The sequence below is a fragment of the Corvus cornix genome, chromosome 9 (assembly GCF_000738735.6).
Source record: "Corvus cornix cornix isolate S_Up_H32 chromosome 9, ASM73873v5, whole genome shotgun sequence".
In the NCBI taxonomy this organism is placed as follows: Eukaryota; Metazoa; Chordata; class Aves; order Passeriformes; family Corvidae; genus Corvus; species Corvus cornix.
The window spans coordinates 15,644,817-15,669,457 of NC_046339.1; the positions used below are offsets into that span (position 1 = coordinate 15,644,817).

Genomic DNA, 24,641 nt, shown 5'->3' on the forward strand with positions numbered 1-24,641 from the left:
CAGTTATCCACAGTTTATTACATTTAATATTTTTAAAATCATATTAGCAAAAGGACAACTGAGGGAATCTCTGTGACAACTGACCAACAGAAAATTAATTAGGATTCTGAATCTCTACTGCTGGTATCTTAGAGCTCTTTGCTTCTCTGGATTAAACGGCATTAAACTTTATTGAAGACAGCAAGGATCTTGGCACTGGAATCAAGCCCACATCTGCACCTGGATTTTCCTATTAAAAGTGGATAGAGTAAAAAGAATCTTAAATCTTTTTATCCAAGATTCAAGACATGCTAGACAGGACATAGAAAAGATGTGTTCTTTTTTGAGGTTTATAATTTTGAGTGTTTACCTACCATGGATTTACAGTAGGGTTTTTTCCTGTTTGTTTTGGAGCGTTTTGTGTGGTTTTTGGTGCTTAGAACCAATTGCCTGTCTGGGATCCTGGGATGAATGTTTGTCTTGTATTTTTAATGAGGCTGGAGTTAACATGGGCATGTTTGTTTAGCAACAACATATCCAACTCTTTGCATGTCAAGGCGCCTTTGTTTGTGTACCACCATCATCAGCCCTTTCGGGAGGATCAGGGAATAAAGCTGGTAGTTAACTTCTGATGTGGATGGAAAATGAAGCACTGAACCTGAATCTACTCTCATTCATGTTGCTATGAGTGAGTAACTCAAAGTCAGCTGAATTATATCAGAAAGAGGGAATTTGGCCAATGTAATTCACAGTCTTGCACAAACAAGATATTTGAGTCTGGTCTAAGGATATGCTCTTGATTTTCAAATATTTAGCAGTAAGTCTTCAAGGAGCTACAATGACAGGGTAATTAAAAAAAAAGTAAAAAAAAGGGAAAATAAAAAAGAAAGTGTTCTCCAGATTCCAGAAGCGATTGGAGGGAACATCATCCTTTCTTGCTATTCGATAGCTAATTTCTTCCTAGGAAATTCAGTTTCTGAAAATAAATGAAGTGTTGTATCAAACCAATTGGCAGCACTGAACACAGAGCTGTGGTTTCTGTCCCTGTGTGCTTGTGTGACAGTCAGACCTTGTGGCTGTCAGCTTCAGTCTCAGGATGGAGAGTTCAGAGATAGGGTGGCCATTTTGAGTTATTTCACAGATTTCTTGCCTGTAAGCCTCAGTAACTCACTCTGCTTTGATTTTCCACGTAGGAAAATAGAGTTTGCTATCCCCTTCCTCCTGTCATGGTTCATAGGGGGCTGGTCAAGGACAGTGATGCTTCCACTGCTACCTAATCTGGCAGCATCCAGGGTAGGAGCCACCTAGCCCTTGGCTTGCATTATGTCTGGTGCACTGGCTCTTCATCTCACCTGGGGCTTTGGAACACTGCCTTGAACCTGATGAGTTTAATGTGTTACACATAACTCAGCAGAGCCTGAGCACCCTTCAGCCCTGGCCAGCAGCACTGGGGACCCCCCTTGTGTGTTCCAGTTCACGCTTCTGGATGCTGTGTGCTTCTGAAAAATGTTGTTTCTGTGACAGAAAGACCCTCAGCTTTTCTTTTGAAACATCAATATTAAATGAGTATTTCTGAGACATGCCTGAGTAGTGGTTATGTGGTAGTTGCTAATATTTGGATGTTACAGTGTTTGTCTGAGAGCTGTCTTCATTCTTCTGCAAAAGTAGCTCGATGAACGTCCTGCTTTCTCACTGCACAGCTATGTATCCCTCCATAAAACAGAAAGGGGAAAGAGCCCTGGCAGCTCTATATCTGCTGATGCTTTGCAGCTGCTGGAGACTGTTCTTCTGCCATAGAATCAGGACAGCCTGGGAGACGTGGGGTGTAAAAACAGAGTTAAAACTCTGCACTCCCATGGTGTTCAATAATGTCTCTTTTCTTTCTAGATTTATGTCTTTCAAGCATAGCCCATGGATTTATGTTGCCGTGCAGGGCAGTGTCAAGAAGCTGTGTGGTACTGAGGGCATCGAGCAGGCTGCGCAGCAGAGCAGGGACAGGGCCTCCAGCTGACCGCTGCGAAATATTAAGGGGAATAATAGATGGATTTGCTGGACTTGAGGAAGTTGTAGCCTCTTTTGTGGATAAAGGTTATACAGGGGCTTTCAAAACTTGTAAAATCATTTCAGCCCAAGCAGGGACAGATATGAGATGAAAACCTCCAACATGTCTATACAGCCAAGGAGCCTCTTGGAGCTGGAGGAGGAACTCTGGGGTGCCAGTCACTCGCCTGGTAGTAGCCCCCGCAGAGCCACCATGTCATGTGCCAGTGCCAACAGTGTCCTGTGCAGGACTCTAGATGATTTTAGAAATGGTTTTACCTTCAGAAAACATCAATGTTTTTACATCTCATTGGTGAGCTTTGCCTTCTCTTGGAGCCAGGCTTTTGTTCGCAGTGCAGTGAAAAGACATGAGCGAAGATGAGTGTTCCCAGCTGCTTCTGGCCTCCTTCATGTTTTATTTCCTGCTGCTGTTCATTCCGCTCCTCCACAGAGGAGGGTGCTGACTTGTTCCTCTCCTGTCTGGGTGAATGCACACAGCACCCTGAGCACACCACAATCCTGACCTGGTCCCACAGCAGAGACGGGAATGGGACGTTGGTCTCTGGATTGTGCTCCCACCCAGGCCTTGGCAGCAAAGCACGGAGAAGGCCATGCATGTGCTGATGACCTTGTGATAGGACAAGGGGGAGTGGCTTTCAGCTGAAACAGAGTAGGTTTAGATTAGATATTAGGAAATAATTGTTTATTATGAGGGTGGTGGAACAGGTTGCCCAGAGAACCTGTGGCTGCCCCATCCCTAGGAATGTTCAAGGCCAGGCTGGATGGGGCTCTGAACAACCTGGTCTGGTGAAAGGTGTCCCTGCCCATGGCAGGGGGGTGTGGAACTAGTTGATCTTTAAGGTCCCTTCCCACTCAAACCATTCTGTGATTCTATGATTCTGTGGTCATATATTTGCACTTGCTAACAGAGTAGGTGGAGTAACAAAAACATTTGAATTTGGGGCCACTTTGCCATCTCCCTGAAAATACTTCTCAAAGGTGTGAATAACTCTGTAAACACACATCAATAGAAAATCTGCATTAAGATTTAAACCACTCAGATCTCAACATCACAATGAATTAAAGCCAAAATAACCGTGCTGTGCATTTAATCAAACAAGGTCTATTTCAAGGAAAGCTTTGATTTTTTTCTCTATGGCTTTTTCTGCATTTTGTTTAAATACACTCTGGCCATATTCTGCCTTTGACTACTATAGTCTGATGCTCTCTCTGGAAAGACTTTTGATGGTTTTGGAAAATTTCGTATATTTCTATTTCTGATTCTACAACTAAATAAATATTGTAATTTCTGATTCACTTAGGTCTGGCTCTAACCCAACCTGAACATCTCTAGGCCTCAGGAATGACATTTAATTTTGAGAGCATTTTGGCAGGCTTGGCAAGGTAAGAAAAATGAAGCTCTCATTAAAAATAGGAAGGCAACATGTTTTTTGGTTTGTAGTTTAATATTATTGTTTCCAAGCAGCTTCTCAAGGAGTGACTTTGCTCTTGTACAACAAAAGCATTCTTGCTTCTAGGCATAGTAAAGCTTTGCAGGAATAAAGCAAGAAATGCTATTTACAGTGAGCAGGAAGTCCCCAGACCCTTTACAGAATATATGTGCATAATTTACTGAAATAATTTGAGTTTTTCAAGGTGGTCACTTTTCACAGTCTCAGCAGTCTCTCAAGGCATAGAAAGAGCAGAAATGCTCAATAAAAACAAAACTTAAAAAAAATAAAAAGTCTGAAAGGTGAAGAAAATGAAATAAGGCACAAATGAAACACTACATTAATTATCTTGGAATGCCCTTTTAATCCCTGTGCCTGGTTTGTGGGTACCTGCCCCAGAATTACCTGCATTCATCATCAATGACATTTGGCTGGCCATGGGAATTCTGGCTTTTCCTTCATTACTGTACATAAAATAGACTCTTTGCTTTGTCTCCTGCTGCTTGTTACCTGATTTGATGGGGTAATTTATGAACACTTCTCTCGTTTTTTCTTTTCCTTGGAGATAAAATATAATGCTTGTCAATGTTGTAGCTAGAACAGTAAGCACACAATTATGCAATTTTATGTCTTAAAGTGACACCATTCTGCTCTGAGGAATATGGCTACATAGCATAGCCAGTGTTGCATTTTGTGACAATTTAATGTTTAATTGATCTGTAGAATGAACAATCTGCTGAAGCCCAGCTCAAGACGGTTCCTTCCCAGCCTGCAGAACTCATCCTTCTCCTTGCTGGTGCTGCACCACATTGGGTTAGTGTAAGTAATTTTCTCATGCTAAAAACAAGGTCGTGTCAGCTCCCTGATGGGATGTGGTGCACATTTCATAAGTATGTACCCAAACATTAGTTGATGGAGAGTTTTATTCTGAAAGAGGACAGACTGTTGAAATATTTTTAGCTGCTTAAACAGGGAGATTCCTTGAGAGGTTTCTGAGCCCTTCCTGGAAGCTATGGTAACATGGTCCAACACCTTCAAAGGTCTGGCTGTCTTGTTGTTTTCCCTGAGTCTCAGAGAGCCCCTTGGGGACAGCACTGAAATCATTCCATACCACACTGGGAGTTTTCTGCTACCCACCAGACAAGCAAGTCAGCTTTGAGCAGGTGTCAACTGTCTGCTGGGTTGGAGAAACCTGAGGTTGTTACAGAGGGAGCAGTTTGTGTCATTATTCAGTATTTCGCTGACAGCATAAACCCAGAAACATGATTTCATGGACTTTATTTCACAAAGTAGCCAATGCAAATAGTATAAAAAAATTGATACTGCCAGATTTGCAGACGGGAGCCTGTGGGATTCCACAGGGCCCATATGATCCGAAATCCTGGCCAAAAACTCTGCCAGAGAGAGGGAAGCCCACTGCAGACATGGATGACTCTTTCCCCATGCTTTTTTCTGGCCGCTGCGGGTGCCAAATGGGGCTTTGAGAGTCACCTGGAGTGCTTTGCCACCATGAGAAACTTCAGTGGCATCTAACCTTGCCTGGTGGCACACAGCACAGTCAGTTAGGTCCTGTTTGCCGGTGCAATTCCATCTGTTTCGCCTTTCACCACCACCACTGTTTGTGCTTACAAGTCCTCCGCTTGTGGTGCTTCAGCACTTGACAATGAAGTGGCATTTCATTAACTCCACTCCTTTTCATAACACTCTCCTCAGTGACACTGACATGCTGTAGAGCTACTGCAGAACTATTTTAACTGCGTTACTTTAGGTAATTTACTCTGCTAATCATCTTCAGGTACTTTCTATTATTTAAATGTGTATGGTTTAATGGATGACAGCAGGCAATAAATTCTGCCTGGCTGCTGGTACCAAAACAGCCACCTAAGAATTCAGTCTATCCTTCAGCTGCCACTGCAGTGCTGAAATGCACACAGAGAAATCAGATCACACAAAGAAATCCACTCAGACTGTTGCCATAAAACACAACTTTTCAATCCATTTTTCAGCAAATCACTATTAATTACCTGAACCAGGCAATCTTTTGTGAACATTGCATAGAAAATATAGTAAGATGTAGCAAATTCTGGACATATTATTTTTTGTTGGAGACTATTATTTTTAAATATTACCAACTTAATGACAGCAGTTGGGTTTACTTAGTTGCATAATACCCATGCCAATAGTCTTTCTCCCAGAGAGCAACCTTCTCAAAGTGAGCAGGATTAGTGCAGGGTGTTATTTTTCCAGTAGTATCAGTGTGGTGCCTTCAAATTTGATGGACCATGAAGAGAGACAGTGAGCCTTTGTATTACAACAGATCAGCGACACAAGCTAGGGAGTGTTAGTGATGGGCAGGGACTTAAGCATTCCCAGCCAGTGAGCAGGGTGAGTGCTGTGAGACAAAAATCTGTCCAGCTGTGTATCTGACCACATGGCCAGTACTTCTGGAATTCAACTCTATGTAGAAATTATATTTCTGGTGCCTAAAATTCCTATTTAAATGGAATAACTTTGTAATAGCAAGTCTAATAATGCACATGCATCCCTAGGTAGAACATCTTTTCTCTGCAAAGAGGAAAAAAAAAAGCTTTTAATTGGAATAAAGCTTTCAAGAAGAATGTTTCTACATAAATGGGGCGGGGGGTGGGGGGGGTGGGGAGAGAGAGGAGGCTGTTTTTATTCAGTTTACTACTCTTTCCTAAGAATGGATTGTGATAAAGACAGGAAACTGGCACTAGCATTTTGAGTAGAATTATTTGTTCCTTGCTGATGGCCATTAACAGTGTCAGTAATTTACATGCAGACAAAACCTCAACTGAGATTACAACTTGATTACAACCCCCCCCCCCGTGCTGAGATTACAACTTGAATCCATCACTGGCAGCACACCTCAGACACTACACATTAAATTTAACACCAAGGTAGACAAACTTCCAAAGAGTTAAGGTCTTTAGTTAGGGTTTTATCTGCAGCACGTGTTAGCCTTTTTAACGAGATCAGGTGCGTTTTAGTGTAAACAAGCAGACTTGAATCTGGACTATTAGAGGCAATACTTCAGACATAGCCTCTAGGTGGGCTTGTTTTCCCTCCTGCAGACAGCTCAAACTAGATAAAGGAATAAAAAAACACAAAAGAAAACGGGAATTACTGACAGCAGAAGAAATTGACAAGGCTGCAGTCTCAGCTTGGGAATTCAAATCAGGTCTTGTTTTCTCTTAATTAGTTGAACATTCATGGCTGGAAATTACCTAAAATGGGATGAAAAATGGTGGGGGATGGGATGCAAACACACATTTACCTTCTCTCTCCTGGGTTAGTGACTCCATGAAGGCTTTCGCTACCCATCTGGGAATGAGATGAGTGTGTTGGCTGGGTCAGCAGCTGTGACTGTGCAACCTGGGGCTGTGGCTGGGGGCATGCAGCACCCACTCACCCTTCTGACAGGGGCTGGAGGAAGGGGGTGCAGCCATGGATGGACACACCCCACACTGCCCACCCTTGCACCCCGCCTGTCCAAAGGCTTTTTGTTCTCTTAAACTTCATTGTAATTATTATTGGCCTAACTCCTCACCCCCACCACTTGAGTTCTGCATGACAGATATGGACCATTATGCCCCAGGTGAGGATTTTAGTCCTCTGTCCCTGCTGCTGTCAACAGTGCACAGGGTATCAATGGTCTGTTCTTATTGCTTTGCTACCCTCACTTATGGCATTTCTACCCCCATTGCCCTTTTTATTTCCTATATCGTCTTCAATTTTTAATCCTATTCAAGGAATGGCCAACTTAACCTATGGGTCACCTACCCTGTATAGCATTTCTTTTGTACCATTATGACATCCACATATAAAGCCAACCTCACCTCAGCGCCTGTCTGTAAGTTTGAAACACTTTTTTTTGCATGGGAAGATATTTAGGTTGTAGTATATTTCACTTTTTAAAATTTTCCTTTTATTAACAGGCCTTCATAAAGACAGGACAATGTCTTTGGTACTCATCCATCCACTTTTCTAACACAGTGTTGGAGCTGCCTTTTAATAATTATTTCAAAATAGGCCTGAGATCAGGAAAACTAATATTCTTTTCGTCTCAGATCATCTTTTATTGTGTAAACCAGCTGGCTTTTGCAGCATCATATCCGTTGTACCTTCATAAAACTCTGCAGCCTCTCTGGAGAGTTTTGAATGTGTAATCCATTTTTCATAACTTAACACAGATAATCAAAACAAATTAGGCACACACATAATTTAAATTCTTATAGAAGATGTGACCTTATTTCTGAAAAAAACCCACCCCAAAATAGTCAGAATAACATCTTCAAACTTAGTAGAAGCAAGATAACTAAATCTGGATTTTCCCAAGAATTGCATGTCCCAGGTGAGTAGCATTTTCCTATCTTTAAGTTTGAGCACATAAATGCTTTCTGAAACTTCTCTTGGCCACTCTCCCTGCCCCAGAAATGTTCAGGCTTTGAAATTTTCTGTTCAGCACCTAAATCTGAAATGCCTGGTATCTCAGTGTAGCTGTGCTGGTCCAACAGCCACTGCCCGCACTCCAGGAAAAAAGTTGCCATTGAAATAGTTGGGCTTGGCTTTTCAGAGCTATCTTTAGTGCGTTGCTTCCAGTTTATCCAAATGGAGACTCTGTGGTCTTGGCTGTTTCCTACCATGAGAAGGAGGAATTTCTGCAGGATCCAACAGGCAGCCTTTGCTCCCCAGAGATGGGCCTGTCTTAGATGCATCTTGCCCATGCTAGCAGCTCGTGGAGGCTCTGGTGTCCCTCGGACAGCCCCAGGGAAGGCTGGTGACTGCCTGGACCTGTTCTCAGGTGTCAGCATGTCCTATGGCAAGATTTCCTATGGCAAGTTCTTGGAGTGTGAAGGAGCCCCTGGTACTGCAAACAGCTGTTTTCTCTTGTTCAGTAACACCTGCTGGTGGAAAGGTCTTGGAGACATTTAGGAACTGCTTGTCTGCCATCAGTACTTGCACCAGTGCCTGCTTGCTGGAAGACAATGCTGAATTCCTTCAGTTTCTGTGTGTGTGAAGGACTAGATTTAGACAGGACTGGAGCACTTCATACTGAAAAATGGTGATGGGCACTGTGTGGAGGATGATGTCTGACAGCAGTGGTGCAAGGTGCAGGAAGTGTGCTCTAGAGTGAGATCTCCTATTCATTTTACTTTGATTTGCAAGATGGGACAAAATGGGAGTGGGATTAAAGTAACCATTTCATGACTTCATTACTGCAAGTAGAATGAAGAAAAGAGAATGAAAGTATACAACTACTTTCTGCAGATCTTTCAGAATTTCATTTGATAACTCAGTATTTATTGCCCCAATATGTCAAGGTAAACAGCAAATGCAGAACTCTGCAACCACTGGGCAGTAATGGAGATGTGACAACTTCAACACATTTCAGGTGTGTTGCAAAAGTCCTATGCCCATCCTATGGTTTTACTTCCATAATCATGGATGCAGCTTTGTACGCTGGAGGCCCCGTACCATGTGATGGAAGCAGTTATGCATCAAAAGGCAATCCTCACTGCTCTCCAAATCAAAGCTGAAGTGCTGTGTGCTCCCAGCCCAGAGCCCTTTCTTTACAACCTTTGTCAGAAGCAAACCAGCTGGTGCTTCCACTGCTGGCCCAAATTGTGACATTAACAAGTGAACTGCTGGTTACTGCTTCAGCTGTAACAGCACAGAGGATTTCAAAGCAATAGTAAAGTAGAAAACCAGCAGCAAACCCCAAAGGGGGACAATCACTTGGAAGTTTACACTCACCCCGCTCCTGGCTATGCTATGTTTGGAGTCACTTTCTTGTCAGCCCTGTTTTGAAGGGCTGAGTATGTGATTATTGCAGCCTGCCCACAGCAGCACAGGATATAAATGTTTAGATGAGTTTGTAGCATTTTCCTCCTTCACTCTGCTGTGTTTTTGATAGCTTCAGGTGGCAGTGCTGTTGATATTTAAAACAATTGGCATGTGCCCAGCAGCTGCTGCTCTCCTGTACAGAAACTAACAACTTCTTAGCATTGGCAAGCTCTCAAGCAGCACTGGTTTGGGAAATGCAATAAAAGAAATACTCTAACATACACTGTCTGCTGTTCTCTTGACTTCAAAGGGAGCTGGAAGCTCAGTTCAGCCATGCACAACTCTGCTATACTTCCACATCGCTCCTGAAAAAGCAAGACAAGTATCGTGCCAGTGGGCGTGTATCTATTTGGAGACAGCAAGAAGAAGGAATGAAAGCCAGGACCTGATTATGAGAAAATTGTACAGGGCTGACAAGCCTATAACACTGCTTTCAGTTGTGACTTTTCCAAGTTCAAGTATCTCTGAGGATTGATCAGCCTGGTGTGTGCAGGAAAAAAAAGTCTGATTCATTCACTGTTAGCTAATTTATTTCTGGAAACTAATTACATTTTTGAAGTATTCTGTAATATTATGATGGACTTCTAGTTAAGTAAAAGAGTTGAAGCAATCTGGTGAAAGATGGAGTATAATTCTGCATTGCTTTTCTTTACCCTGAGCAAAGCATGGCTGGCAGTTTTCCACAAGTCTTTATTACTTCTAATGACATAGCAATTTTTACTCTGGGGAAGAATAACTCAGGTAGTTGCATACTAAGGACCCTACTTTTATAAGCATCTTAACCTCCTTTTTTTTTTTTTCCTTTCCTGAATTTCACATTTTGAAACACAGGTCCCAGGTTTTGCTTTTAGTGGCTGCCTGAACTGGCATTGCTACAACTCAGACTGGTTTTAGGATACATAGTGTTACTCAGAATCTCCTGTACTTTCTAATAAATAGTCACTCGATTCAACTTCTTATTTAATATACACTTCACACACTGTAGAGCTTAAATTCACTTTCCTTTCCAAGTCTGTTTCAATGAGCAGAGCGATGAACAGTAATACTGTGTTGAATTTAGCTCAGCATTTTTCCTCCGGCTGGCTGTCTCCTCAACTTCTTCCTGAAAGGGCTGTACTACGTATTACCTTGCTGTGGACAGCTATACTGGTCTGCCTTAAATCTGGGAAGGCTCAGTGAGCTGGAAGAAAATACTTAATATTCCTTGATATCAGCACATGCCAAGGGGCCATTTTTTTTTTTTCAGTCAAACCCTGTCTCTTACATTCTCTGATGTAGCACAGAAATATGGCAGTTAATATATAGGTTTTTTTATCTCGGCTGAAGGCCTGTTAAAAATGGTACTCTTATCTGTTATCCATCAAAGAGTGTCAGAGGCCAGATCCAAAGTAAGCAGATTTCTAGGGTTTGCCTTCTTTCTGTCCAGAAGTGATCCAGGGCTTGAGGACATGCCAGGCAACACATAAGTTTTCAAAATTGTACTGTTGTTATGTATGCATACAAACATGTAAAATGCAAACATAATGTGTATATGCTATGTAGTAGCTACATAAACAAGTATGAAAAATCCAGATATGAAAACATTTTCTTTTTTTTCCTTTTTCTGCTATAAATAAATTCAGTCCTACAATTCTTTTGAAAATGTATTTATTTTTATCATTGTGCTGGAGAACACTTTCTTTTTCCCCACTATGTATTTCTTTCTCCCAATAGAAGCAGATTTTTTTTTATTTGTCAAGCCATTGTCTGGTACAGTAATATGACTCATCCCCCAAATCCTGGGATATAGAGTAAATCATCTGCAATCCACATTTACAGCCATTCATTCTCAATAACATAGTTCCAAAGAGAGGTAATCCTTTGTATTTTTTTTTTCAGGAGAAAGTGAGTGTTTTCCTTTGGAAATGTCTTCACTGGTCATTGAATGCCTTTCCAGTTCACTTTTGAAAGAACACAATTAAGTATCTGATTAGATCTGTCAGCACACTCAGGAGAGCAGGAAGTCATGGCCAGGCAGAAATACCTTTCTACAGCAGCAACGACTCATTTGCTCCAGGGATCCATCAGCCACACAGTGCTGCTATAACAATGAACCCAAACAAACGTTGAATGATATTTTAAATATTTTTTAATTGATGGTATTTTACTTTTTTGTCAAAAGGAAAAAAATTATGTTTGCCAGCTGGGATAGTTGGGATGCTTTCCTCTGTCTGTGGGGTTGGCTTTGGTTAGAGCTGCTCAAGGAACAGTGTGCTGGCCTGGACAAATGCTCACTCCTGGCTTTTCCCTGCCTCCCGCCCAGCTGTGAGCCCTTTTACCACAGTGGTGAGTGTATTTCTGGGTATTGCTGGATACTTGTATATGTTATCCTTAATGCATATTTAGGTTTAGATCACAGTATACGTCGGATTGAGGCCTCTGCAGTGTGTGACATGGAGGAGTTGGCCCAGAGCAAGGTACTTTTTAAAAGTGCTGATCATCCCCATGGTTTGTTAAGCACTCTTCAGACAAATATGCAGACACTAAACAGATTCCTGCATCTTCCTCAGACAAATGTTGCAGCTGTTTGGAGACACACAGCAGCTGTATGTGATCCATGAGAAAGGGAAGTGCAAAATGCTTTTTCTTTTGACTTTTCAGGGCATTTAAGGCAGGCTGCATTAAATTACACGTTGTGCTGTCATCATTACTAATCTTCCCTGCCCAGAAGTGCTTGGAGCCTTTGTTGACAGGAAAGTCAGCAGCCTTTGCTCATTTCAGAGGCTGCAACATGAGCAACCTCTGGGCTTTCTTGTTGTAGTGATGGTAAAGAGCTGGTCAGCCCCTCTAGTCCTTAGGTGGTTCCCCCACATCGGATCCTAACTGATTAAGTATGAAACTCACATAAAAACACCTACACCTGTTGGAATGCTTAAATTACCATCAAAAAAAAGGGTGTCTGGGCATTTTAATTTCTCCTATAGACTGGACATATTATGTCGGGGTCCCTTCCCCCCTGCCATGTGGCCCTGGGAGAGGGGCCCTGGGGGGTAGACACGGGGTTTCCCTGCCCCTGCTCAGCCTCATTCCCCATTGGTTGTTTTGTGTTTCCCTGCATGGGCAAGGACCCTCGGGTCCCGTGATTGCTGCAGTTCCTGGGCAGAGCCCCAGCCATGCGGCTGGAGAAATAAACATCTCTGAAACATCTATCAAGAATCGGTCCATAGCTATTTCTTTTCCACGGGCCTCCTTGTCTGATACACGTGTTGCAGTATCCCTGCCGTAACAAATGGTGGATAATGTGAGCAGAACAATCCCCGATCCCTAAGGACAGGGACTGATTTGTGAGTAAACTCTGGATTTCTCTTCTTGTATTTGTTTTGCTGTTCCATCTCTATACTATGGAGGAACCGTGGAAAGACTCTCGGCTCTCAGAGCCTCATATGGACATTTATCTTAAACTTGAAAAGATTCTTGAACAACGATTTGTAAATTTTAGTTTAATTCAAGCTCAAAAGCAACTGAAACATTTCCTGGCATGGTTGTTTAAGAACTTTTTCTACGTTTCTTGGGATTTGATTCTTACCAAAGACTTTTGGAAGACCGTTTGGACACAATTTCTGAGTCAAAATACATGACGATGGAAGAATATTTTCATGAATATTATTTAATTACCGAGACTGTTGAACAATGTCAGCTGTGTCCTGGAGAAGGGAAGCCTGCCTCAGAGACCGTGCGGCCTCGCCCACGTGGACCGAGCGCTCTCTGAGCAACGCGAGGCAGTTCCCGCGCATGGGCGGAGTAATGCAAGCTGCAGTGTCGGCAGCTCAGCGAGGCGCGGCGGGAGCAGGGTGACCCAGCAGCAGTGGAAGCAGGGTGACCCAGCAGTAGTGGAAGCAGGGTGACCCAGCAGTGCCCGCCCGGCCCCGCGCAGCGCGTGGTGGAGCGAGCCCCGTGAACGCCCGACCGAGAGGGGCGGCGCGCAGGCAGCAGCTGGCGGTGGTGGCTGGCAGCGGAGCGGAGCCCGCACCCAGCCGAAATGAGTGCTGGAGCAGGGCGCGGGGGGTCGTCACTCGGGGGCCCGGCTGAGACATGGGTGCAGCCCCAGGCAGTGGCTGTGCAGCTGAGAGCAGAGGCGGCAGCGCACGGGGAGCTGAGTGGCCCAGCCCGGCCTGCGCGACCCCGGGAAGAGCGCGCAGGCATAAGCAGCCCACACGGCCCCAGCAACCCTGGCAATTCCAACACGGGAGCGAGCGAAAACAAAAGAGAAAGCAAAAATGCAGCGAGACAGAAAACAGCAGCCACTTGGAAAAAGGAAAAAATCATCATAGCTAAGGTTTTAGGAATAGTAAAATGGTATAATGTTAAACAAAGTTACAGTTTTATAACGAGACTTGACAACCAAGAAGACATACTCGTTCATAGAACTGCTATTAAAAAGAATAACCCTGAAAAATACATCCCAAGTTTAGAAGATGGAGAAGTAGTAGAGTTCAAAATTGTGCAAGGTAGGTATCCTGGGTTGCAGTGTATTCTATTACCATCCCCATCAGCTGTTGAAATCAGGTGGGGCAGTGTTTCCTTGCCTCCTCCCCCCAGACTATCTTTCTGTTAATTGCCCATCATTGTCCTGCCGCCTGACTCAGAGATAACTCCCTCCGGACTATCTTCTGTTAATGAGCCTCATCAACACTTTGCCTCATGACTCATTACCCCATTGTGAGATGCTCCACCCAGAGGGAGGAACCAAACATCCCATCGTGGATATAATCTGAGGCTGAACACCAGAGACACCAGCTTCCCACTGGATTTCCAGAGGACAGGAGCTACACAGCCACCATTGGACTTCCTGAGGAAGAGCAGACTGTTTTACTACAGGATCACTGCTTCAGAGGACTGCAGCCACCATTCTACCAGACTGCTACCACCACCCTGCCTAACAGGGTGTCAGGTTGTACCTTGACTCTGTCAGTTTGACAGTGTTTTCTTTTACCTTTTTTTTCCCCTTTTTTTTAATTTCCATTAAATTGTTATTCTGACTTGGTGCCTCCCACTGGTTTGTTTTCAAACTAGTACAGTAGGAAAGGGTTGCAAGCAGCAGAGGTCACTGGGCGTGATGGTGTTTCTGTAAAAGGAAGTATATATGCTAAAAATCGTAGTCATGATAGACAATATCTCCATTATAAGCCCCCCTACAGTCTCCCTTTCCTAATCCCACCTTCCCCTTTTACCCTATGTCCTATTACCCCCAGTGTATTCCCAATCCGTTTTTTCACCCATGGTTTTCCTCACAAAACCATGCCTTTGCCAATTGTTTCCCCAAAAATCCCTTTCCAGTGCTGAGTGGGGGATGAAGAGGAGGAGGGAAGAAATTAACTATTGTTGTTTAGAGTTCCAATAGGTACAAATGGAAGAAACCCTCTCCTGCCTCAGTTTCCCCACAAAGCATGCTCCTGTCTCCCTTCTGTCAGCCTTAAGATGTTCCAGAGAATCTGTTTGGACATTTAAAGACTCAGGAGGGTGGCTTGTTTTGTTTTGAAACTGTTCTTGTTATGTTTATCCAGTTGTTTTCAATGTTAAGTTTTAAATCTCTTTTTGTTAAAAATAAACGGGTGAAATGTCGGGGTTTGTCCCCCCAGCCATGGAGCCCTGGGAGAGGGGCCCTGGGGGGGAGGCACGGTGTTTCCCTGCCCCTGCTCAGCCTCGTTCCCCACTGGTTGTTTTGTGTTTCCCTGCGCGGGCAGAAGGACCCTCGGGTCCCGTGATTGAGCAGTTCCTGGGCAGAGCCCCAGCCATGCGGCTGGAGAAATAAACATCTCTGAAACATCTATCAAGAATCAGTCCATATATATTTCTTTTCTACGGGCCTCGTTGTCTGATACACGTGTTGCAGTATCCCTGCCGTAACAATATTATTACTGAAGTCCAGAGAGTATTCTGCTGATCAGGTTGTTTTCCTCATCTCCCACCTTGCAGAGTTCCTACCAGCTCACGTATCATTGTATTTTTCTCCACAGCTCCATAAGTATTTAATAAGTATTTAATATTCAGAAAAGTGCAGTAGCTTCCAGAGAAGAGTGTTTCCTTACAGGTAATCTTGTGGTACCCCTTCTTCTGCAGAAACTGCTCCACTTTTCCCAATATAGTCAGATTAATCCTGCACAAGCCATAGTAAGGAGTTTCAACACCCAAGCCCTTGGACAAATTCACAAGCTGAAGTCATTCCCCTGGGAAGTAGGAGAGAACAGTCCAAACACCCATGCCCTTTCTGGATCTAGAGCCTCTTTCTTTCACATTATTTTCATGTTTCTGATATCAAAGACAAACTGTATGTTGTGAGCAACAAGCTTGTTATGCTTGAGTAAATGAAGCATAGTGGATTTTGATAAGAGTTAATTATTTTAGGGAGACAAATGTGCAACATCAGCAGCTTTAGATAGTTCAAGAGACAAGGGAATTAACAGGATGCCTTATGAGGTGAATTAATGTACCCATCAGAAATTATTTTTTGTCTTTATTATAGTGTGTGTGCAGATTTTCAGGACTTTGATGATATCTAGATCTATTAAGCAAACCCAAATTCACTCAAGGTGAGAAGAAGGGGAAAAGCAAAAGCCATTTCTGATTTGATATTAATCACAAGTTCAATGTTAAGGTCTGGTAATTATTTGAATAGGACCTCCTTTTGCTAGCTAGTCAGGAGACATTGAATTTTATTAAATGGGATTACTGGGTCATGACATCCACTGTATTGTGAATAGCACTTGATCAAGGAGAATACAATGAAATAACCTTCAGACAAGGTTGTCAACACACAAAGACATCTTAGATGAAAACCACTTTACTGTGAAGCAAATCCAACAAATTTCAGGAAAGATTTCCTTTGTCTGTAAAAGAAAGATCTTAACTGCAGACTTACAGATCAAGTTCAGAACTCAGAATAAGGCTTCCATTTTGTACACATCAGATGCTCCACATGGGCGCAATGCAGCGAACAGTCTGGGAGTGGGTTCTGCCTGCAAGCCTGAATAGACAGCCAGCTTTGATGTCCAGCTCCCAATGGGGTTTTTCTAAGGAAACCATGGGTTATATTTCCTGCCTTCTCTGCCCAACCTGGGGTTGTCACTCCCCGCTTTGCAGACCACCATTGTACCTAAAGAAAACAGGTAGAGGGATTAATAACCCATTGCAAAAATAGTAGTATATTTTTCCCTGCCTAAAGTGTCTGCTCTGTTAGACCAAACTACTTCATCTTCAGGAAACACTGGGAACAATCAGTGGATGATTTCATAAGTGTTAAGGAGAAGACTAAGTTAAAAGTCATTTGCTATGAGAACACAGATTCAGTTACGGGTGATAAACTGCAGCAAGTGCCCACATGACTGTCACGTAACCCAAGCCACTCTCTAATCCAAGTGTATTCAAGTTCCTGAATATTCCCAAAAAGCTTTCCCAATGCTGGCTCACCATTTCCATCCAGCAAACAGCTTGAACATGGTTCATGAAACATGAAAACAATTCCTGTTGCCTCCTCCAACCCTGCATAGCAGCCATTTGTGACAATCTGGCTGGGCCTTTTTTCTTGCTTCTGCAGCTGGGGGAGTAACACTACCTGAGAGCAGGGAAGGGTTGGCATCCTGTGAACTGAAATCCTGTGGACCATGTACAAACACTCTGACCATATCTCAGTACAAACCATCTGGCATTAGATGAAGCCATAAAGGTGAATATTTTTGACACACTGCTGACACTGAGGCAGAAGTGCTCAGGACAGGCACAATTTTATTGCCCAATGTATTACCTTAGGCAGCAATCAAACTTTGCTATGTCTGCAGTTTGGGAGCAATGCAAAGTTGATTGCTACAGAGGTGGTGCTGCTGAAGGGGAGGCTGTGCCACAAAGAAAATTGCAACATGGATCCTGAGAAAAGATTAGGCAATACAATTTAATCATCTTCCAACAGCTGGATGCAGCAGGGTATGGCTGACTATTGGATGTCAGTGCTCAGGGCAGGGTGTCAAATGAGTGCATTTCAGCCATGTGTGTCACTGATGAATCCAGAAACCAAAAATTCTAAGGATGTTCTGAGTATGTATGAGAAGAAATAATTTGAAACTGCTTAAAATGGACAGTAATGAGGTGAGGAGCAGGGAAAATATGTTAAGAAATGTTAAAGGCCTTTTGCAAATGCCCATTAACAGTTCTGCTCAGGCAGAATAGAGAAGAGAGTGAAGTGTGTGTCAGGAAGATTGAAGTGAGTCACCCAGATAAAACACTGCTATGACCTAAAGCCTCATTTGGTTCCTTTTAATGACAAAATACTTGGATAAATTAATTTTTCCTCTCTATGGTAGTTTTGTACAACATGGAAATTGGTAAGGATGATGCTGAATGGTCTTTTACCACAGTAGAAAAAGGAACAATTTCATTAGTACAGTTATCATTGTGTGGGTGTAAACTGGAGCTGTTTTATTATTTGTGATTATCCTTTTTCATAAGATCCTATGAAGTCATCCAAGGGTTCTTGGAAAGTAAAGAAAACAAAGCAAACCCTTAAGCAAACAAAGCACTCAGGTGGAGTCAATTTTCAGTGTGCCTGGACTGGTCACATTTAATTTCAAACATCTGTTCATCCGCTTAGAGAACAGTATCAATTAAGACATCTATTTCTATCTGTCACTTCTTTACTTTCCCTCCATGCAGCCTCAGGGCAAACCCTGAGAAAAAATGCATAGCAGCCAAGGATGCTGGGGCTCTCAAAGCTGTGCAATTGCAGCTTTGCTTATTCGTGCAAAGATCTGGGAGCTGAGAAGGAAACCCTTTTGTAAGTGGAAGCCATAATGGCAAACACAGCTGTTCCTTGTCTCTTTTTAGTGTGCAGTACCAGCCTCAATTTGGCATGAGTGTAGTTATTTCATTAGCAACTCAGAAGGTGAAATTGCTCTTTCAAAGCCAAGCCTTTAAAATAAAAACATTTCAGTTCACTGCAGCCCAGAAGGCATCACAGCAACAGTGAAGCTCTCTATGTGACAGCCTTGCTCCTCCACTGTGCCTAGGAAAGTCTGAAACCAGTTTTGTGAATAGTCACCTAACCTGCTTATAAAATTCACTGCAGGGAAATGCTAATGGCAATGTGGAGGAACAAAAAGAGAAAGACCAATTCATTTCTATGAGACACAGTGATGTATCATGGTGTGGCACGCTATTGGGACTGCAAAGGAATGAGCTCCTCTTAGTTCTCATGGATTCAGTGATTATTTATGACTGGTAACATCCATCACCCAGACGGCAGGGTACTGGTGCTGATGCTGCATCACTGCTGTGCCTATTGGAAACACAGAGGAGTGCAATGAAGAGCTGTCTGAGAGCAGATTCACACACTGGCTCTTTGGACTGACTCTTCCACCATGGCCTGGAAAAGCACTGCATAAGAAAGTTATTGCTCATGGCTTTAAACTTTTAGAGGGAGAGCTGTGATATGTAAGAAACAGGTCCACTTGGCTCTACAGCATACACTGGGAAATTCTGACATCAAGAGAATAATGCTCTGCATAGCCCACATTTCTTCCCCTGTATGTCACCTGGCCCCTTTTCCAAAGCACATGCATATAGAAGGACCATGCCAGGGCTGGCAGAGACAGACTAAGAGAGGTAAATCTTCAGGGAAGGGACAGGATTTGGCCCAGAAGTTAGCTATGCCTTGCTCACGATCACTACTCGAATGCTCTGTGACACCTTCAGGTTAGGACACAGGAGGCAAAACCAAAACCAAACCAACTTTTTTCACTTTTACACTTTAATTGCAAGCGCCCTTTAAATACATGGCTGTAGATTTGGGGTGGAGGCCACAGCACGTGTAATTCAGTGTAATTTTAGGAAAGTCAGAGAGGAGAGAGTTTACTGTGGCCAAAGATTTAGGTCTTAGTAATGAACATTAGAAATTGAAAGGAAAACAACCACTTAAAAAAAATAACCCTGCATCAACACTGCCAAATTAAAAGACTTACTAGTAGCATTGAAATAACCTCCTAACCACTTACATCAAGTTAAAACAATTTCCCTCTTCTACATCAGCGGATTATCTGCCCTTTCTGGTATGGCTCTTCCTGCCATGTGCTCCCTGTCACTTGGGACTAGGATACAGTGGGTGGAAAGACGATGGCTCGGCAAAAATGACTCAGTCACTGCTCATTTGTAAACTGACAATTGTGTACTGGAAAACATGAAGAGCAAACCGAGTTTGCTTTGTAAACAGTGGGAAACATCAGCAATATCTGGTGTAACTGTTATGTAATGCCTGAGTGAGACACTGATTTCTGGGCGACGCTTGCGATGCCATAATAAACACTGAAAAACAGAACATCAAAGAGAAAAGGTAATGTGAATAAGAGAGAAAAACAAGTAAAACCATAAAAAACCTAGAGACTTCAGAGGCTACTCTAACAAATTACTGAAGAGATTATTAGTAGGTATTGAACCCAAAAAATGCAAGAAGCAACATCATGTACCAAGAAAAACAATTGCCCATGCTCCTTGGTATGATTTCCTTTGTGTGAGAGCTTTGGTCCACTCTTAAACATGGGCTAGCTGTTAGGCTAGACCAGAGCCTGCCTCACTGCCTTTGTGCCCTCCCTGCCTCCCACACAGCACAGGCACGGAGCAATCCTGCATGTCTGCTCTGGCCGGTCTCCCAGGTCCTGTCACCCAGGTTCTGTGCCCCTCTCGGTGGTGTGAAATGCAGCTGTCCCTGAGTTAGGTTAGGGCACTCAGCTGTTAAACCAAACAAACCAGAAGTTTAAAAAGAAGGGAAGGAACTGAACATTTCTATATAAAACAGGATTGGGAAAGCTCGTGGCCGGGGTTACTTGGAAAGGCTCAGACTTGAGTGAGCATGAGCACCCAGCAGCCACAGGACTGCTGCTCCCCAGATGGGATATTGCAAGTGCTCCCTCTTCAGTGCTCTCTTTTTCTTACAATAATAAAAAAACCCCCTGATAATACTGAGCAGAGATTTTTGTGGAATGACCATGAGCAGTGATATGGTGCCTCTTTCATTTCAGAACCTACTGGGTGACCTGACACCTGGTGGGTGTCACATTCCCTTCAGGGATAAGGTATTCTCATGTGCCACAGAGATGGTAAGTTAAATTGAAGGCTTTCTTTCATATTGTGGTGTGCTTTCTATGTAGTTTTACCTTGTTTTATATTTTTGCTCACATGCTACAATTATCTGCACAGCTAAGCTACAAGAGTGGTAGAGCAGCTAAAGGTAAATCTGAAATTATTCCAATAGGGGAGATAAAATGTCTAGATCTGCTCAATATTGGTGGTGCCAGTCAAAACCAGCCTGTGTCTGAAGTATGTGCAATGAGTGGCCTCTTCTGTTATGTCTCTAAAACAGAATGAGGCTCTATTTCTGTCCTTCCAGGCTGAAAAAAAAGAAAAGAAAAGAAAAGAAAAGAAAAGAAAAGAAAAGAAAAGAAAAGAAAAGAAAAGAAAAGAAGTTAAATTTTAAGTAAAGCAGAAATGAATTGCTGCTGAGCTGCTGCATTGCAGATGAGTCCAAGGTTCAGTGAAGTGACTGTACAGTGTTAACACTGTCTGAAAAGTAAAGCAAGAGAGGTATATAAAAAACCTCCCAGCTTTTATTTTCTTTGAAAATCTTTTTAAATTTAGAGCCTAAACTTTATTTCTTAAATATGACTACAACCAGAGTTTGAATTCTGGGGTTGTTTTACATAGGTGCAGTAAAATAACAATTTGAAGGTATGTAGACAGCAGCTCCATCTGTCCATAGTGGTCCCTCTGGCCACATGGCTTCTTGGCTGTGAGAAGAAGTAAATTGCAGCCATTGTCATGAAAGTGGATTTTTATTAACAATAGGGCCAGTTCCATACATCTGATCTGCTAGGGAATGAGTACATGGTCACACTGTTTTCTCTGAGTGAAGCTTTTGTACTGAGAATATTTCTGTGACAAAAAGAGCCTCTTTGATTTGACCTTTCTACCTCTTGCCAATAAAAAACCCCTTTAGAATTTCTCAGACTATCTTTAATCCCAGTATTCCCTTAAAGACTTTCTGAAATGACCTCTTCTAAAAAGAACCTCCCAAGGTGATCATCAGCTGTAGACCAAATTACTTTAGAGTTTCATTATTTCTACCTGAATTACAGCTCAGTGACATTTGAAGCAATGATTTACTCTAATTAAGTACAGTTTGAACCAAATACTGAGTCACAACACAGGGTCCTTTCCCCAAAAAAATCATGACACTGATTTCTCAAGATTGAAATTGTTGCAGACAGTAACAGATGTTTAAATTGCTATTCTTCTGTGAGGACCTGCGCATCCAGACTAAGTGCTGAAAATTCCTGTTTCTTTTTGATTTGCTTGGCTTCCACTTGCCTTTAATGATCAGAATAATTTTCAGACTTGATCCATCAATGACTATTCATACACTGTAACTGTGCTATTGCTTCCATAATTTCTTTGGTTCCTGATTACTATTAGAACAAAAAATCCCAGTCTTCCAATTATTTTTAGTAGATAGAGAGGGATAGTCATGGCTAAATTCTACTTTTTGTGGCTTTGGAAGTCATTCTTAATGTGGTGATAGCCGTCCGAAGCTGATGACTTTAATACAATAGTACTCTCCTGCACACTGAGAGTCCCATGCAAGCTTCCTCTGACTCATGATGTTCCCAAATGCTTAATGGATGTTTTATTCACAAAAGAAGGAAGCATGGAAGTACAATTTTTGTAGAAATAAATGACTTTTGGTGCCTGTTTTATGACATATTCTCTGGGTAAAGGCAAATCATAAAATTATTTCTTTTTCTGCATTGACATTGTTCTAGTCTTGGATTTTTAGATGATTGCTGATTATGATAATTGGCTGGTGTGGCCATGAGCTAGATTGGAGTAGATTTTCTCCTAATCATGTACATACTTCCGGGATCATTGATGCTCAAACGTTTGGTGCCATTTTCACTAAACCATATTGTGGGTGCTCTGACTTACTCTGGTTTACAACTTACCAAAAGCAAAACCTGGAACTTTGCAGGACCTGAAGGGAACAGATGAGCAGCAGAGGTGTGGAAGGGGAGAAGGGAGCATTGTCCCAGTTGTCTTTCTCCTGGTGGCACATTCCTGAGGCAGTGCCATGGGATGGGAGGTGCTGCTGCATCTGCAGGTTCACCCCATTCCCAGCTGGGCTGCTCATGTTTGGCCAGGAATGGGCTTTCCCAGCTTCTCAGTTTACTTGTTTGTGTATCAATTTAATACTGGTATGACAGAAGGACATTATGTGAGTTAAGAAATCCATTAACAGATCTCTTCAAGCTCATCAGTGAAACTCATTAGAGAAATTACAAAGCATTACTTCTGAAGATGAAAAATGTTGTGCCTCGCTGCATTCCCTGCTGTTTGTTGTCCTTTTCTTCCTCCTTCCCAGTTTTACTCTCTTTGTGCTGTAATATACTTGGAAGAGTACACGAGGGTTGGCCTCTGTCAGACCAGGCCCTGATGGTGTGGGTTTCCCTGACTGCCAGGTATCCAGGAGAGAACACCAAGCTTGTTACACTTATGTCTATTTCAAAATAAAACTCTCTTTTTTTTAAGTAAAAGCTTACTATCTAGCCTGATTTGTTTTGGTTTCATTTGGTTTTCCTTTGGGCATGCCTTGATTCCTGAAATGCTCTGCAGCATCCATTGCTGGAAAACTTTGAGACTTGCTCCCTGACATACACAGACTTTCCTCCAAGACATCTTTTCATGGAAACTCATTTTGCTGTTGCCATGATGACTTTATAATATGTGCCAGTTTTGTCTTTTGGATTTTATTCTGTGAAGTCTTGCACAGCCTCCACACCTACTCCCATAAGTGGCAAGAATTAGAATTACTCAGCATGTCAGGGATTAGTACTACAGGTACTCAATCTAAGAAAATCTTTGGAGAATAAAATACAGAATGAATCAAAATAAAGAGTAAGGAAAGCTGGTGCCAGATAAATGCAGACAGAATTATGACTGCTAGACAGCCGTGTTTCCAGCTTCTAAATTTTATCTCGACTGTGGTGATAAAGACAGACTATCATTATGTGTGCCAGATTTTATGCATGTCTTTCTTTAAAGCATAAGTTTATGCTGGAAGGATCCTGGAGGTGCCTGATGCTTAATTGTAGAAATACTAGTTCAACAGAAATAAAGTGCTCAGGAAACAAAACACAAACTATATTTCCAAAACATTTTTTTTGTAATTTGATCCTCCCATGTAAACAAGAGACAATAAAACCTTCTGGGAGTCTTGTTAGCCAACAGTCTCCAAACTGCAATGAAAGAAGGATTTCAAAACTATTTCACAATTGTGTTTGGATGAAACATGTGTTTACTGTATGTAAATGAACAAGACATTCTGTTCTTTCACGGTTCATCAGATCCTCACTGTGTTAGCTGGTTTGGCATATGCAGGAAAGTGGGTCTTCTTCAGAAGGTGCTGGACAGACAAACAATTGTTTTTCAGTGGATGTTTCCACACTTTACAAAAAAAGTATACTTTAGTGCAAGTTTTTGCCTCAGAAGTCATTAAACTTGATCCTGCCTTATTTTGGTTGCTAGAAGTAATGACAAAATAAGTTATTTAATGAAAGAAACATGGAGGCAGAATTTCCCATGACAATAAATTGCTGTTGCATAGTTCTCATTGTCAAGCAGCATGTACTCAAAGTGTGACTAGTCCCAACAGCTTGAAGCTGTTGATTTCTGTGTATGAGAATTTCCTTTAATAGCTTGGGTGTCTTCATATAGCCAGCCCATGGCATGGCATGTGTACCAGCAATTAGCCAAAGGAAAACCCGGGATTCATAGCAGATTGGTAAGCTACACTTTTACCCCAGTCTTTGTGCAAGGAAGCTGTGCAGTAATACACATTATTTGTTTTTCTGTCTGCTGTTATGACAGAAAAACATTTCTGAGCATTTGCTGAGTTAGGGAGGTTTCACTGCTGTGGTGGTGGTTTGCATCTTGGATGTTTTATCTGGGTGCAATGAGAGAAAAAACCTATTTGGGACTGCAAGTATACAGTATACAGGCCAAAATGTGTGCTCTTTTGTGAGCTGTGCTGCAAAGGGTGACTGCTGTGGATCAGAGCCTGGGGCACTGCATGGGGGTGAAATAAAGAGCATTTTATTGTTCTACAGCCTCCTCTGTATTGCTGTGCCATCTCCTCCACCGTTGCTAGAATTCCAGCTTAGGCATTTGTGTTCACCTCTGCTGGAACAGAGGATGTGCCTCATGGAAACTGCTGATGGATCTGTTAATCCAGGA

General features: G+C 42.5%; 1 long non-coding RNA gene across 1 annotated transcript in view; it reads left to right on the top strand.

Annotated features, from left to right (window-relative positions):
* Positions 1–10,911, top strand: part of LOC104693442 — a 35,735-nt gene extending 24,824 nt beyond the window's left edge. Inside the window, exons 6-8 of the long non-coding RNA XR_002046957.3 lie at positions 3,342–3,423; positions 4,194–4,289; positions 9,589–10,911. This is a non-coding gene — a long non-coding RNA (uncharacterized LOC104693442). The remainder of the gene's footprint in view (positions 1–3,341; positions 3,424–4,193; positions 4,290–9,588) is intronic.
* The last annotated feature ends 13,730 nt before the right edge of the window (positions 10,912–24,641 follow it).